Source organism: Schistocerca gregaria, chromosome 2 (genome assembly GCF_023897955.1).
Source record: "Schistocerca gregaria isolate iqSchGreg1 chromosome 2, iqSchGreg1.2, whole genome shotgun sequence".
NCBI classification, from domain to species: domain Eukaryota; kingdom Metazoa; phylum Arthropoda; class Insecta; order Orthoptera; family Acrididae; genus Schistocerca; species Schistocerca gregaria.
The window spans coordinates 792,367,994-792,377,771 of NC_064921.1; the positions used below are offsets into that span (position 1 = coordinate 792,367,994).

General features: G+C 42.9%; 1 long non-coding RNA gene across 1 annotated transcript in view; it reads left to right on the top strand.

Moving 5' to 3' along the window:
- LOC126336503 (uncharacterized) overlaps positions 1-9,489 on the top strand; it is a 257,107-nt gene extending 247,618 nt beyond the window's left edge. Inside the window, exon 3 of the long non-coding RNA XR_007564967.1 lies at positions 7,501-9,489. This is a non-coding gene — a long non-coding RNA (uncharacterized LOC126336503). The remainder of the gene's footprint in view (positions 1-7,500) is intronic.
- The last annotated feature ends 289 nt before the right edge of the window (positions 9,490-9,778 follow it).

A 9,778-nucleotide genomic window follows, 5' to 3' on the forward strand; every position in this document is an offset into this window, starting at 1 on the left:
CATACGAGACACCTCATACTCTTCAGTGCCTTCAACACTGCATGGACTTCTGCAGAAAATACTTTACAATATACAGGGTGAACATTAATAAAACCGACAGACTGCACGGAGCCGGCCGCGGTGGTCTCGCGGTTCTAGGCGCGCAGTCCGGAGCCGTGCGACTGCTACGGTCGCAGGTTCGAATCCTGCCTCGGGCATGGATGTGTGTGATGTCCTTAGGTTAGTTAGTTTTAAGTAGTTGTAAGTGCTAGTGGACTAATGACCACAGCAGTTGAGTCCCATAGTGCTCAGAGCCATTTGAACCTTTTTTTTAGACTGCACGGACTGATTCCCGACTGGAAATGGAGACAAAATGGTCCTATGCACATGTGTCCAGAAATGCATCGTTGTCACGCTAGATGGCACAGACCAATGAAAGTTCCTCTGACCACGTGCAGTGTGTTCCTTGTGTGCTGCAGGCTGTGTCACTGACGCAGCGTACTGTAAGCAGTGGAATGGTCCGGTATTCAGGTCGGAAACAAGCAGAGATGATGATTGTGTACAGCCAAGCATATGGAAACTGTGGAGAGGCAGCACGGCTATACCAAAACAAGTACTCCCACAGATTCCCACCACATCACACAACATTTCAAGCCCTTTCTGGGCGTTTGTGTGATCATGCGTCCTCTCAGACAGACCAACGTGATGGGAGGCGTACAGCAGATTTGGAGTGCCAGGTTCTACCAGATATTATCGTGAACCCCAGCGTGAGCCCCAATCAAGTGGCCCGCCAACATGGTGTAAGCCGAAGCACATGTGTCCCGCATGACAAGCGCTACTATCGGTATCACCCACAACGAGTTGCAGATCTGTTGTAGCGTGGATGCGTTAGAGCTCTGTACTGTGTTGTGGGACAACCTGCTATCCTCAAACACTCATTTCCGACACATGCTCATAGAACCTTTTTTCCTCGATTACCAGTCAGGAACCCGTCTCGGCAGTTGGTCGCTCTTATTATGGTCTCCCTGTATGTATGGGGAAGACGAATGCTGAAGATATGGTCGGAGGAATGCTACTGAACAACCAAAGGAGTCTCCTTGTTTGAGCCTTGAGTGTCAACAACTTTAAAATTCTGGTGCCTGTCTCAAATTTAAAAAAAGAGATTGAATAGCAAAATCTGGAGCGAACAATCAATATGTGACTTTCGTCTATTAATAGTGGTATAATAAGTAATACGATTCAATATACCATATCCCAGTGAACATATATACTGACTGACAAAACGAGTGGAACACCCACAAGCGAAGGAGGAAACGAAATGAAACATCATCGGTTGAGAGAGTATCTGAGTTATTCCCGTGATTACGAAATCGAGTGAAGTTTACTGAGAACTCCGCACAATGAGCCCACTTATCATTACGACGTTGCACTCCGTCTGGCGTGAATCATTGTACTGGTTCGCTTGAGAAGAGTGTATTAGATCTGTTGTATCCTCACCTGTGGACAGCTGGCTCAAGCTTGCCGTAGCTAAACTTGGTATCCCGGATTATTGGCACTGGAATAGATTTCGAGCTGGTCCCACACATGTTCTATAGGGGACATGTGTTGTATCCTGCGTAGTCGTCGAATATGGGGAGTCTAGAAAACCTGCTTTTTCGGGCCGCTAGATAACAATTCAATTTTATTATGGAAAATAAATAACAACTTTGACAATAACACAGAAGTGTTGCAAGCAAAGGATGATATGCAAATAAGAAATCTCTTCAGTACATATAGTTCCTAAGTTGCTGGTCTTGAAGTGCCTGCCGGCCGCGGTGGTCTCGCGGTTCTAGGCGCGCAGTTGGGAACCGTGCGACTGCTACGGTCGCAGGTTCGAATCCTGCCTCGGGCATGGATGTGTGTGATGTCCTTAGGTTAGTTAGGTTTAAGTGGTTCTAAGTTCTAGGGGACTGATGACCACAGCAGTTGAGTCCCATAGTGCTCAGAGCCATTGAAGTGCCTAAAATCGATGCTGCTGTAGAAGTGGGGCGCGACCAGTCGGCACGGCGCTTACGTCCCTTTCACCTAGAGGGAGCTACCGTCGCGTTGCCGTCTTGGAGAGGGGTCGGTTAATGTGCAATTGGCTGTCGCCTTCTTCACAGCCCTCTCTGCTCTCTCGTTTCCGACTTCTGTGCAGGCACTTGACTTTACCCCAGAACCATATGCGTCGGGATCTTGGTGGCCACAGGAGTCAGGTCAGAGAAGGTTGGGTTTCCTTGCTAAAACTGGTCGGAAATGCATACTTGAGAAGTTACGGTCCTAAAACGACAGCCATTGAGCGAATAGTGGATAGACAAAAGCTTAAGCGAACGTCGTATTTGGGTGTCTGTAGCAGAGAGGATTTGTTCAAGTAAGGTGCTGCTTTTTTTTTGTGGTTGTTTTGCTATGCAGCATTTCCTGTAAGATAATGTGATTTGACAAAAAAAGAAGTGTTTAAAACTGAAATGTGTTTTTACCTTTGTATTTGTTCACACATAATCATCCTCTGTCCTTGTTCGAATATAAGTTCGTACAGTCATGCTCTCTCCATCTTAAAACATTCAACATTAAGCCTCAGAAGGCCCAACAGTACTGACCGACCGCCGCGTCATCCTCAGACATTGGCGTCACCAGATGCGGATACGGAGAGCATGTGGTCAGCACGCTGCTCTCCCAGCCGTTGTCAGTTTTCGTGACCGGAATATTAAAATATGAGGCCTTGTATTTCATTATTAATAGCGTTGCACATTACAGCACGACGTGTTGACAACCCTACTGCAGAACTGTTTGTGCAATACGGCTTACTATCTTACAAATTAGTGACACTACGATAATTTTACTGTTGTTGATTTAACGATGAAAATATATCAAGTAAACACTAGAAATTATTCGTATATAACGTAACCAGACACGGGCTAGAATTTGAAGTTCGTTTAGCTTTGACTGTTCATATGAAACCACTGTGTACAGCTTATTAAATCAGCAGCTGGGCTCTGTTAGCGTAACAGCTATTAGCTCGGGCTGGTTATTTTAAAAACACACTCTTCCGTGCGCTCGCTGCTGAGTGACCGTCCGTTAATGGCCGTTGCTCCATCGGACCCGCGATTATTTTGTCAATTTTTCTCGATTCGGCATTCTCTTTCCTATTCCGAATTTATTATCAGGTTGTTTTTTCTCTATCCTGCATATCCCCTTGGCCTTATAGTTGATTGCTTGGGACAGGACAGCTTTCAAATCAGTGAGAACGGGGTGGCCAGACGGACTGTGACGGCAACAGATTCTGCGGTTGGGCTGTCCGAGCAATTGACATCACTACTAGAGAAATCTCGAGCTTTGCTCTTGTTTTCGATCGCCGAACAATCTATCAACTTCTGTTAGTACTATTTCCATGAAGTGTCACAGCGTTATTAATATATTGTGGATTTTTACCGTAAAAAGGCGAAACACGTACTGTAGCATGTCACAGAGTGGAGGTCACATGTAAACACCGCCTTAATAAATAAAAGATCACAATCACGATTCAGTCTAGGTCTCGTGCTGTAGCTCGCCCTGCCTTCTAGCGGCGTCTGAACTGGCAACTACAGTCAGTAGTGATTTATTTCACCAGTTAAGCACTCAGTTCCCAATTAATTTTCTTCCTTGATTTATCTGAATGTTTCCTTCTAGTTTTGATGCTGATTAAAAGCTGAAAACTTTTTTACAGCTTGTTTTAATAAGTTAACAGGGAAGTAATCGTTCATTTGCAACTCACTGGGTAAATACTGTAGTCTCTAATGACCAAATACATAAAAAACCCTACTTTTCCCCAAAACACACAAACCTCGTACGGATACCCCCTCCTATCGACCCATCTGCTTCACCTCAGTATTCAGCAAGGTCTTCGAATCCATCCTCTCCCGATCTATCCGTCAACCCCTCAACCAACATCACCTTCTTCCCGCTAATCAGTGCAGCTTCCGTACCAGTTTGTCCTCTGGAGACCAGCACCTGCAATTCACCCATCTCCTATCCCACCAGCTCAACTCACGTAAATCGCCTATTTTTTTGTCCCGCCCCCCCCCCCCCCCCTAGAGGAAGCCTACGACTGTGTGTGGCATTACGGTCTCCTTTTCAAATTCAAGACATTCCCACCACAATTAATACGCCCACCTTATTGCATCCTTCCTCTATAATCTCCCATCCATTATCACTATTAACAAAACCATTTCCCATACGTTGCATCCAACTGCAGTAGTGTCCCATAGCTCCATCCTCTCTCCTCTTGTTTGTCTCCTTTACACTGCTGATACGGCCAGACCACCCCCACCAGTTCACCTCTTTCAGTATGCTAACGACACCGCTTTACTCGCTCTCCACCCTGCTAGCCAGAAATCCCTCCAAATCCACCTTAGTTAGTCTAAAACCAATGGCTCCTCAAGATCGACCCCTTCCAAAACCCAGGCTATAATTACAGGACAAACCACCTGTACTTTTCATCTCCATGACTTTTACCCTACCATGTACGACAGTCCTATCCAGTTAACTAATATATTAGAATATCTAGGACTAATCCTAGACTGGCAGCTAACCTGGAAACCTCACCTACTAACCATCCAACAGGAAGCCACAATAGGCTAAAGCTACTGCTAAAATTTGGGGACTACACAGCTCCACTATTCTCCACATCTAAAAGATACTAATCTGACCCATCCTCTGCTGTGCAAATGTTGCATGCTTCTCTACCCATCAAAGTCTCTACCCACCAAATCCTCGAAAGCCATGCACTCCATCTCGCTTTCTGCAGCCATTTACCTTCCCCTGCATGGATACTCAACCATCTCGTCTAATTCCCAACCCTCAACAACAACATCAAACACCTCAACATCAAACACCACAACAACTTCAACCGACTCTCCCTCCCAGAAACCGAAATCCATTCCGACATTTATCCATCCTACCAGCTATAGCTTTTCCCATATATTTCCACTCCGCAGCAGGGATTCCCCTCCCTTCTCCCTCCACATTTTACTCCCTCCCTTCCCCTCCTGATACCACGACCCCGCTAGCCCACCAGACTCACCCTTTCTTTCCGTGTTTCCCTATACAACAGACTAACATGTATATCTTCGTCTGTATCAATACCCACCTTACCGCCTATCATGTTTTTACAGATACGACCCAACGGCTTATAAATTTATTTCCACCACCATCCAAAAGTTTAAACTCCCTGCAGCCTCTTCATCCAGCGCAGCTCCTTCAGCTCTTAGTGAAAGTGCAGTGCTTCGTTTTAACGAACTTTGCCGGTTCATTTTCATTTTAAAGTTTCAAATGTCCACTGTTGTCTCTTTATATATACGTGCCAGAATTTTACTTCCTTTTTAAACTTTAAATGAAGAAAAGCATTATGTTTTTGAAATCATCTCCATAATGTGTTTTAAAATTTTTGTATCTGTAAATATGTTTTGTCATTTCTTCATTAACTTTTGTAAATTGCACAAATCTGAAGAGCGGGATATTGTACCGGTGGCAGTCCACCCCCACCCATATGGGGCGAGGAGGATGAGATGAAAAATAAATGAAAAAAAAAACAAATAAAATATTGTTTCCAGAGTCGAATTCTATTTTTTTGAGGACAGTACTTTCGCCTTTGACCTTTATCTTTAAACAATAAATCACCATAAATCTTTGTGCTCGGTATCCACAAACACTGTATAAGAACGCTTATTCTAAAATAACAAAGGCACAGATCTTTAAAGAATCAAACTCCCATGTATAAAACAGCTTCAAACGTCTCATTACGTAATAAATGAGTTAAAATGTTAAATATTTGGCATTAAGCATGTTAGCGAGAAAGAGGTTAGAAAAGATTGTAAGTTATGTTTAAAAGTATGTAGCGACTCGCTAAGTGATCTCTTTATCACGCAGTGGATGAGTATAATCTGGGTAATTTAGGCTCCGTTTCAAGCAAAAAGCTAGTTTTTCACGCATCTCATTATTTTTGACTTCATATCTCCTGAACTATGTGTCGTACAATGACATAATTTTGGTATACCTGGATACTGGCCAACGGCCTTGCCGTAGTGGCAACACGGGTTCCCGTCAGATCACCGAAGTTAAGCGCTGTCGGGCTGGGCTAACACTTGGATGGGTGACCATCTGGTCTGACGAACGCTGTTGGCAAGTGGGGTGCACTCAGCCCTTGTGAGGCAAACTGAGGAGCTACTTGATTGAGAAGTAGCGGCTCCGGTCTCGGAAACTGACATACGGCCGGGAGAGCGGTGTGCTGACCACATTCCCCTCCATACTGCATCCATTGATGCCTGTGGGCTGAGGATGACACGGCGGCCGGTCGGTACCGTTGGGCCTTCATGGCCTCTTCGGGAGGAGTTTAGTTTTTATACATGGATACTGTCAGCGAAATGTGTTGCGAGTAGAGACAGTAGTACAGAAGTAAACGTCGTGCCTGAAGCGAAAATTTTGCTGCATGAACAGTGAAAATGTAATAAGCGAAAACATTACGGCTTTCATCATTTTGAGAGAAGAGTTAACGAGAAAAAATTTCGTAAAGGTTTGAAATTATGTGTGGTTCGAAATTATGTGTAAAGTTATTTTTTAAGTCGCCAAGTCCCTCATTGTCAAATGCTGGATGAGCACAATCGGCGTATTTAAGCGCAGTGTTCTGCGTTGCCTCAAGACATCTACCACAGTTTCTAACGAGAATACTTGTTTTATTGTGCTAAACTTTTAGGATAAGAATATATCTTGTAATGAGTAGCTTATGAAGGCATTTTAAATTTTTGAATTCGGTCAATAACTAGGCGGAATATTAAAAATCAAATTTTGTTGCCCCTGGAAGCCGTTAGATAGGCAACGTGTGAAAAGTCTTGGGTTGATTTCGGGATAGTCAAAAAAATGGTTCAAATGGCTCTGAGCACTATGGGACTAAACTGCTGTGGTCATCGGTCACTTAGAACTTAGAACTACTTAAACCTAACTAACCTAAGGACATCACACACATCCATGCCCGAGGCAGGATTCGAACCTGCGACCGTAGCAGTCGTACAGTTCCGGACTGCGCGTCTAGAACCGCGAGACCACCGCGGCCGGATCGGGATAGTCGCTTAGTAATATACAGTAGTTTGCAATTTACACCAGTGTTTCAGGAAGTTCAGATTTCAAACAGGCCTACAGCTTGTTTTGCTTTGGTAATTTTTTAGGTTTAAGCTACAATTTGCTTTCGCGACGCGTGTCATGTTAGTGGACTGTTCGAGCAGCACTCGATACTATATCGATCTCATCGACGTATCGGCAAATATCAAGCTCGTACGCACGCGAGTACCGTTTGCCCAGCCCTAGCGGCACCTATAAAGAACCTCGCCATATAAACACAGCCATTAGCGGGCCTATATATGTGTACTCGTATAGCCAGGGCGATCACCGCAGTTGACTCTTCCCACACACCCGCTGCCGGAATAACATCGTTCCTTGTAACTCAGTAACGTAGTTTCTTTTCGTTTGTTTCAGGTCGACACATGGAACAACAGCCGGGAAGAAAAAGCCGCTGGAGTCGAATCAACGGGAACGTCTGGAGGTGCAGTCTTCGTAGCAGAATGGCAGTGTGGGATTCCCGCGATGAAAGTCTCACAGTTGGCGATTCTCATCTCGTCACCTGCGGTCATTTAATGCGGGCTGCCAACTCCGTTGCAACGTCCAGCAAAAAGTTCTGTTTCATTACAGCCATGTAACACCACGATATTAACGCGCGTTAAACAGGCCCGTTCAGGTACAGTAATCGCCAAAAGTGACCAGCTACAGGGCTGGGTGATTAATGTTGCTAGTTCATGGGTGTGTTAAAAAACTGAACAGTACCGAACTGACCTGCACCCCCTGTAGAACCTCCATGTGTCCCTCTCCCCTCACGACCCCCTAAAACCTTTCTCCAGTTTTTCTACACAGATTTAGGAAATTTTATAAGTATGTTCAATAAATAAAACATCAACGATCACACATTTGGCGCTTACAGCAAACCTACCGCTACAGATAACGTTAAAAAAGCCAACTCCTGCACCCGAAATCACAAATGCATGCATACTTCCATTCAATGATCCACAGATTAATCGATTTACCAGTAGAAGGACCAGAAATGCAAAAAACTTGAAATACTATACTCCGTTATATAGCCCACAAAAATGATTTTGACCAACATATAATAACAGAAGTATATAAAATATATCCGCAACCCAAACACAACGCGGTACACAACGAAATATATCTAACTAGAGAAATCTCAATTCAACAAAGAACAATGTATGTACTTAAAGTTTACCTAGGACAAATACCGAACAAGATAATTCACTATTCAAAACCACGCGCATCCATCTGGCCTTCTGTACTAATATCTCGTTACAGAACTGCATTCAGGCAAAGGCAAAATCTTAGAATATACATATCCTGGAAAATACAAAATAACTTGTGACAGTTGGAATAGTTTCTATATCGGCCAAAGGGAACGCAATTTCAGTATCAGATTCAAGGAACACACTAGAAACAGTGACAGTAAAAAATCTTGTTTCTTTTTGCATCTAAAACACCAACACCACACAGCCGAGAAAACTGAAAAAACATTACAAATACTACACAGAATACCGATAGGACCCACTATGAACATACTTGAAGAATTAGTGATATCTATACACACTAAAGACTATCTGGACGAAATACTAAAAGAATACACAGACAACAAAACATACTCAGACCAAAGATACAATTCACAGCAAAAACCAGTCACTGAAATACAATATAAAATGGCCGTACTCTTTGCTACGAAAAGCCAATAAAATTAATTAAAATTTAAAATTATCATTGCTTGGTTATCTACACTTTGTAAATATATAGCATCAGAGTGAACGAACTGTCAAATATGTGTCAGACCGTACTTTTTAGTAAACGAACTATGAAATAAGTGACAAAAGTTCTTGCATACATTTATAATTATTACACGTTAAGTAATCTCTACGAATTAGATAATGACAGATTTACTGTAGGTGCAATATAGACTTTAAATCAAACTAGACGTAAAAACCAGTGTACTCTTACAATGTATAATTACTCATATGGACAGCCACCATATGTGCAGATAATTTCACCATCGTTCGATTCGCAGTTTACTTGAGAGTGGCAATAAAGCCGAAACAGCTGTCGTAATAAAGAATATTATACTTATTTATGCTAGTCTGGACCTTTACTTTTCAGAATGTCATAATGTGCTCTGTGCTGAGGGCCTCATAAAACGAAAAACATTACCCATTATTAAAAAATGTTACTTACGTGAACTACATTAATGAAAATTATTCAACAAATGATATGTTCTATTTTAGTAATAGCAAATCGCATAAACTTTGTAAGTAAATTGAAAGTAAAACGGAATCCATGTCATCTTCTTTGCGTCAGCTACTGTATATCGATTTTGGAATTATGTATAATAAAGAACAGATTTTGTTCGCACCTCATAAATTGTCAGTAGTGCATAAATTATTTAATATGAACTAAAAGACAGGTCTATAATTATAAGCTGAGAAAATATCCCTTTCTAGGAACTGTGTTTTTATTATAATTTTATTTCTTATACCCTTGGTCTGAGAAAAGCAAACTCATTGAATGTGGCATCGCCCGCATCTCGTGCTCGTGCGGTAGCGTTCTCGCTTCCCACGCCCGGGTTCCCGGGTTCGATTCCCGGCGGGGTCAGGGATTTTCTCTGCCTCGTGATGGCTGGGTGTTGTGTGATGTCCTTAGGTTAGTTCTA